This window comes from Salvelinus sp. IW2-2015, linkage group LG4q.1:29 (assembly GCF_002910315.2).
Source record: "Salvelinus sp. IW2-2015 linkage group LG4q.1:29, ASM291031v2, whole genome shotgun sequence".
In the NCBI taxonomy this organism is placed as follows: Eukaryota; Metazoa; Chordata; class Actinopteri; order Salmoniformes; family Salmonidae; genus Salvelinus; species Salvelinus sp. IW2-2015.
In genome coordinates, this window is record NC_036842.1 from 61,051,154 (window position 1) to 61,058,415 (window position 7,262).

A 7,262-nucleotide genomic window follows, 5' to 3' on the forward strand; every position below is an offset into this window, starting at 1 on the left:
GATGTGATGAAAGAAAATAAAAGGCAATAATAAATATTCTCTCTACTAATATTCTGACATTTCACAGTTCTTTAAATAAAGTGGTGATCTAACTGACCTAAGCACAGGAGATTTTTACTAGGAATATAATGTCAGGATTGTGAAAAACTGAGTTTTTAAATGTATTTGGCTAGGTATGTAACTTCTGATTCAACTGTATATTAGCTATGTCTTGGGGTCATGAACCCAAACTGCTACACTTGTTGGGACTGTATAGCAGGCTGAGCTCTGGTAGTTGTGGGGGTTAGTATTCCATGGGCAGTGTGGTGATGTCACATCTCCAACACATCGCAGGGAGCCGAACGTCGTCACATACGGGGTCACCCTTTACTATACATGCTAACAAAGACGCTGTCTGCCATTCAACTCACCGCAAAATGGTCACCCAAGAGAAGGTTTATTTTGGGTGAACTAACTGGGTATCATTACATAATGTTTGAGTTGCAGTCTAGATAAGTGTTTTGGCTACATTGACAGAGAGTGTATTTTGTTGTGTACATATAGTCCCTCGGTGGAAGCAAGTTAAAAATGTGTGAATCATTAACTTTTTCAATAAAACAGTGTTGCAAAGAAATGGCACTTATTTAAACATATGACTCATCATGATGACAATAAAGTCTTTATTTCTTGTCTATTACATGTTCAATGCATGGACAGAGACAGATTAACTTATATAACTGTATATATATTTAAACTTTACATTACACTTTTATGACTAAGCAGGTAAGAGTCAATCTAGCTATTCTGTGAACAGAAAACAATGTTGGGGAGACTTCCATGAAACAATCAGTCAAAAAAAACTTATTGCGTCAATATAAATCATCAAATAATCTGTAATAATGATAATAATAATGAATAATACAACGAGAACAATATACCACTGGAAAACTTCATTCTATTGTTATGTAAAAAAGGATCTAGGAAAGAGGAACTAATGCTGTTTTGTCACAATTAAAATACGTTTTGGAGTGCCTTTCTTTCAGTTAACCTGCTCTATTACAGAGGCAAGGAGGACCGAGGACTTGGGTTCTCTGGATGAGTAGGGTAGGGTAGAGTTAAGGGTACCATGTAGGGGTAGAGGGAGAGGTAAGAAGTTAGGGTAGGAGTTAGGGTACAATGTAGGGTAGAGTGGTAGGGTGGAGTTAGGGTAGGGTAGGAGTTAGGGGGGTAGGGTTAGGACAATGTGGGTAGGGGTAGCACATGTGGGTAGGTGTATTGTAGGGTAGGAGTTAGGGTAGGAGTTAGGGTAGGTGAAAGATGTAGGTAGGCGTTAGGTAGCACTGTAGGGTAGTGAGTTAGGGTAGCAATGGAGGGTAATGTTGGTTTGTAGGGGAGGTTAGGGTAAATGTAGGGTTAGGAGAAAGGGTAGGAGTTAGGGTACAATGAAGCAGTCGGGTAGGAATGTAAGGTAAGTAGGGGTAGGGTAGGTAGGAGTTAGTGGTACCTGTAGGGTAGGAGTTTAGGGGTAAATGGAGGGAGTTGTTAGGGTGGAGTTAGGGTAAATGTAGGAGTAGGAGGTAGGGTAGAGTTAGGGGTACAAATGTAAGAGAACCCAAGTCCTTCCGGGTCCTCCTTGCTCTGTAGATAGAGCAGGTTAACTGAAAGAGCACTCCAACACTATTGTATTGTGACAAACAGCATTAGGTTCCTCTTTCCTAGAGTTCCTCTTTTTACATAACAATAGAATGAAGTTTTCACCTAACTCCTACCCTAACTTCTACCCTCCCCTCTACCCTACATTGTACCCTAACTCCTACCCTACCCTAACTCATCCAAGAGAACCCAAGTCCTTCCGGGTCCTCCTTGCTCTGTAGATAGAGCAGGTTAACTGAAAGAGCACTCCAACACTATTGTATTGTGACAAACAGCATTAGGTTCCTCTTTCCTAGAGTTCCTCTTTTTACATAACAATAGAATGAAGTTTTCAGTGGTATATTGGTTCTCGTGTATTATTATTATTATTATCATTATTACAGTATTATTGATTGATTTATATTGAGCAATAAGTTGTTTTTTGACTGTATGGTTTCATGGGAGTCTCCCCAACATTGTTTCTGTTCACAGAGATAGTAGGATTGACTCTTACCTGCTTAGTCATAAAATGTGTAATGTAAAGTTTAAATATATATACAGTATATATAGTGTAATCTGTCTCTGTCCATGCATTGAACATGTAAAGACAAAGAAATAAAGACTTTATGTCATCATGGAGTCATATGTTTAATAAGTGCATTTCTTTGCAACACTGGTTTTATTGAAAAAGTMATGATTCACACATTTTTAACTTGCTTCCACCGATGCTGGATATGTACACAACAAAATACACTCTGTCAAGTGAGCAATAAACACTTATTTAGATGCAACTCAAACATTATTGTTGTATATATACAGTAGTTCACCCAAAATTAACCTTGCTCTTGGGGTGACCATTTTGGCGGTGATGTTGAAGTGGCAGACAGCGTCTTTGTTGTAGCAGTTATAGTAAAGGGTGACCCCGTATGTGACGACGTTCGGCCCCTGGATGGTGTTGGAGATGTGAATCACCACACTGCCTGGAATACTGACCCCCACAACTASAGAGCTCAGGCTGCTATACAGTCGCACAAAGTTGAGCAGGTTTGGGGTCATGACCCCAAGAGCMATAGCTGAATATACAGTTGAAGTCAGAAGTTTACATTCACCTTAGCCAAATACATTTAAACTCAGTTTTTCACAATTCCTGACATTTATTCCTAGTAAAAAWTYCCTGTSTTAGGTCAGTTAGGATCACCACTTTATTTTAAGAATGTGAAATGTCAGAATATTAGTAGAGAGAATTATTTATTTTAGCTTTTATTTCTTTCATCACATTCCCAGTGGGTCAGAAGTTTACATACACTCAATTAGTATTTGGTAGCATTGCCTTTAAATTGTTGAACTTGGGTCAACAGTTTCGGGTAGCCTACCACAAGCTTCCCACAATAAGTTGGGTGAGTTTTGGCCCATTCCTCCTGACATAGCTGGTGTAACAGTCAGGTTTGTAGGCCTCCTTGCTCGCACAGGCTTTTTTAGTTCTGCCCACAAATTTTCTATAGGACTGAGGTCAGGGCTTTGTGATGGCCACTCCAATACCTTGACTTTTTCCTTAAGCCATTTTGCCACAACTTTGGAAGTATGCTTGGGGTCATTGTCTTGGGGTMRAGCTTTAACTTCCTGACTGATGTCTTGAGATGTTGCTTCAATATATCCACATAATTTCCCCCCCTCATGATGCCATCTATTTTGTGAAGTGCACCAATCCCTCCTGCAGCAAAGCACCCCCACAACATGATGCTGCCACCCCCGTGCTTCACGGTTGGGATGGTGTTCTTCGGCTTGCAAGCCTCCCCCTTTTTCCTCCAAACATAACGATGGTAAGTTCTATTTTTGTTTCATCAGACCAGAGGACATTTCTCCAAAAAGTACGATCTTGTCCTCATGTGCCATGTGGCAAACCGTAGTCTCTTTTTATGGTGGTTTTGGAGCATCTTCTCCTCGCTGAACAGCCTTTCAGTTATTCATATAGGAGCTCGTTTACTGTGGATGGTAGATACTTTTTACCCGTTTCCTCCAGCCTCTTCACAAGGTCTTTTCTTTTTCTGGATTGATGTTGCCACGTTTCGCACCCAAAGTACATTCATCTCTTAGAGACAGAACCGTCTCCTTCCTACGTATGACAGCCTGGCTAGGTCCATGGTGTTATACTTGGGCTTTACTATTGTTTGTACAGATGAACGGTGTACATTCAGGCGTTGGAAATTGCTCCCAAGGATGAACCAGACTTGTGTCGACAGTTTGTTTTTGAGGTCTTGGCTGCATTCTCTGTTGATTTCCATCATGTTCAAGCAAAAGGTCACTGAGTTTAAGGTAGGCTTGAAAAATTACATCCACAGGTACACCTCCAATTGACTCAAATTATGTCAATTAGCCTATCAGAAGCTTCTAAAGCCATGACAATTTTCTGGAATTTTCCAAGCTGTTTAAAGGCACAGTCAACTTAGTGTATGTAAACTTCTGACTCACTGGAATTGTGATACATTGAATTATAAGTGAAATAATCTGTCTGTAAACAATTGTTGGAAAAATGACTTGTGTCATGCACAAAGTAGATGTTCTAACCGACTTTCCAAAACTATAGTTTGTTAACAATAAATTTGTTGAGTGGTTGAAAAACGAGTTTTAATGACTCCAACCTAAGTGTATGTAAACGTCCAACTTCAACTGTAGTATATAGTAGCTGAATATGTGTCGGGACCAGTCACGCTCTGAAGGCGGCCTACAGGATCGTTTCCTACATGAGACACAGAATGAACAAGAGGACAGTGACACCACAGCAGCAATCAACTCTTTAAATGCTGATGAGAAGGTTATAGATGTCAATACAGGTGCTGTGGAATAAACGCATGGGGAGATGTACAAGGTTCAAGGGGCGGGGCAGTAAGATGGTGGCCATTCTAGCACTGGTCCAGGTCCCTCAGACATTTGTTGGCATCCTGTCCACCTGACCACCTGCATGTTGGCAAACTTCTCCAGGTCCCCCATCTCCGCTATGAGCTCCTGCAGCTGGTGAGAGTGCCTAATCATTCCTCAATACACATAGTCAAACTGAGGATCCACATGCTTCTCTACAACACCTTTAAAACATATATATGGTAGTCATACATGTTCATATTTAATGTACTGTGGCTCCTCGTTGTTAGGGTTAGTATGTTTTACTATAGTTTGTGACCCAGCATACAGAAATACGTATTTTTTTTTTTTACATGTTTGACAACATCCATTCAATTTTTATTGCCAGTAGTCAACCCTTTGATCTTCAGTGGGGTTCCTTACCTGTTTAGCAGGATATGTGTTGAGACATCGGTAGCTGTGAGTGGTATTGTTAAGTTTGGCCCCAATTTTTTTGAACCTTTATTTATGGTTTATGCAATGAGCTGCTGGATCTGAGGCAGTTCGTTCTTTATGACCTGCAGAGACACAGTCAGATCCCCATCATCCTCCTACTCCAGCGCACACAAAATACGCCTCTTCAGACCCAGCAACAGACCCTCCACTTTCATAGGCTACAGGTGAACAGTAGACAGGTAACAGGCCTCAGGTGAACAGTAGACAGGTCTGTGAACAGTAGACAGGTAACAGGCTACAGGTTAAATCAGTTAGGACCAGCGGTACAGGGCTACAGGTTATCACGTAGACACAGGGTAACAGGCTACACGCACGTGAACGATATAGACACTACAGGTCAGTGAACTATGGTAACAGGCCTACAGGTGAACAGTAGACAGGAACAGGCGTACGTGTGACCAGTTTACGCAGTAGACAGTTAGACAGTGGTAACATAGACAGGTACAGTACAGGTGAACAGTAGACAGGTTACAGGCCTCAGTCGTTGAACATAGACAGATCGTAACACGGCCCGTTAAACGAGCGGTAACAGCACAGTAGACAGTAAACAGGCTACAGGTAAACAGGTTAACAGGTTAACAGTCGTCTAAACAGTAAGGACAGGGTAACAGGTAAACAGTAGACACTCCGGTAACAGGTACCCAGTGAACAGTAGACAAGGTACAGCCGGTTGTGTAAACCAGTGTAACAGCTAACAACGGGTTAAACAGTACAGACATGTAAACAGGCTACAGGTCGTGAACAGTAGCACATTGGCAGGTGTACAGGTCGTTAAGTCGTGAACAGTAGGACAGGTAACAGCTACATACGTGAACAGTAGGACAGGTTTAACAGGCTCAGGTGACGGTAACAGTAGACCAGGTAACAGTAGACAGTTACAAGGTAATACAGTAGACAGGTAACAGGACTAGTGGATAACAGGCTACAGGTAACAGTAGACAGGTTACTAGGTAAACAGTTAGACAGTAACAGGGGTAACAGTCTAACGCGGTAAACAGTCAGAACACTGAGGTAACAGGGACTACAAGGTGAACAGTAGAACAGGTTACAGTAAACTAGTAGACAGCGAATAGGTACGAGGTAACGTAGACAGGCTACAGGTAAACAGTAGACAGGAGGTAACAGTAGACTACAGCTACAGGTGAAACAGTAGACATGGTAACAGGCGTACAGGTGAAAACAGTAGACAGGTTACAGGCGCTGGACAGCTAAACAGACGGAGTAAACAGTAGACACGGTAAAACAGGGCTACAGCGCTTGAACAGTAGACAGGTAACAGGCTACAGGGTAACAGTAGACAGGTAACAGGCTACAGGGCTAAACAGTAGACAGGTAACAGGTTAAACACCGCTAGACACGGTAACCAGGCCTACAGCGTGCAACAGCGGTAGCAGGTAACAGGCTACAGGTGAACAGTAGATAGGTTACAGTGTACAGTGGAACAGTAGACAGGTAACAGGCCTCAGACGCTGAACAGTAAACAGAGTAACAGGTAAACATGTAGGACAGGTAACAGGCTACAGTGTGACAGTAGACAGGTAACAGGCCTCAGTGAACAGTAGCACGGTAACAGGCTACAGGTAGACAGTAGACAGGTAACAGGCTACAGAGTAAAACAGTAACAGGTAACAGGTGAAAACAGTAGACAGGTAACAGGCTACAGGTGAACAGTAGACAGGTAACAGGTCAGGTGAACAGTAGAACAGGTAAACAGGCTACAGGTAAAAGTAGACAGGTAACAGGTTACAGGTGAACAGTAGACAGGTAACAGGTGAACACTAGACAGGTAACAGTGTACAACAGTAGACAGGTACAGGTGAACAGTAGACAGGTTACAGCGTGAACAGTAGACAGGTTACAGGTGAACAGTGACAGGTAACAGGCTCAGGTGAACAGTAGACAGTAACAGGCTACAGGTAAACAGTAGACAGGTAACAGGTTACAGGTGAACAGTAGGACAGGTAACAGGTGACATAGACAGGTAACAGTGAACAGTAGGACAGTAACAGGTGAACAGTAGACAGGTTACAGGTGAACAGTAGACAGGTTACAGGTGAACAGTAGACAGGTTACAGGTGAACAGTAGACAGGTAACAGGTTACAGGTGAACAGTAGACAGGTAAAAGGCCTCAGCGTGAACAGTAGACAGGTTACAGGTGAACAGTAGACAGGTTACAGGTCGAACAGTAGACAGGTAACGGTGCGAAACAGTAGACAGGTTACAGAGTGAACAGCTAGACAGTACAGTGAACAGTAGACAGGCTACAGTGAACCAGTAGACAGGAACTAGGTTACAGCGT

General features: G+C 42.4%; 1 long non-coding RNA gene across 1 annotated transcript; it reads left to right on the forward strand.

The window, feature by feature from the left end:
• The first annotated feature begins 1,119 nt into the window (after positions 1-1,119).
• On the forward strand, positions 1,120-1,421 carry LOC139025091 (uncharacterized). The gene is made up of 3 exons (XR_011476532.1): positions 1,120-1,186; positions 1,269-1,289; positions 1,404-1,421. It is a non-coding gene; the product is annotated as an uncharacterized lncRNA (long non-coding RNA).
• The last annotated feature ends 5,841 nt before the right edge of the window (positions 1,422-7,262 follow it).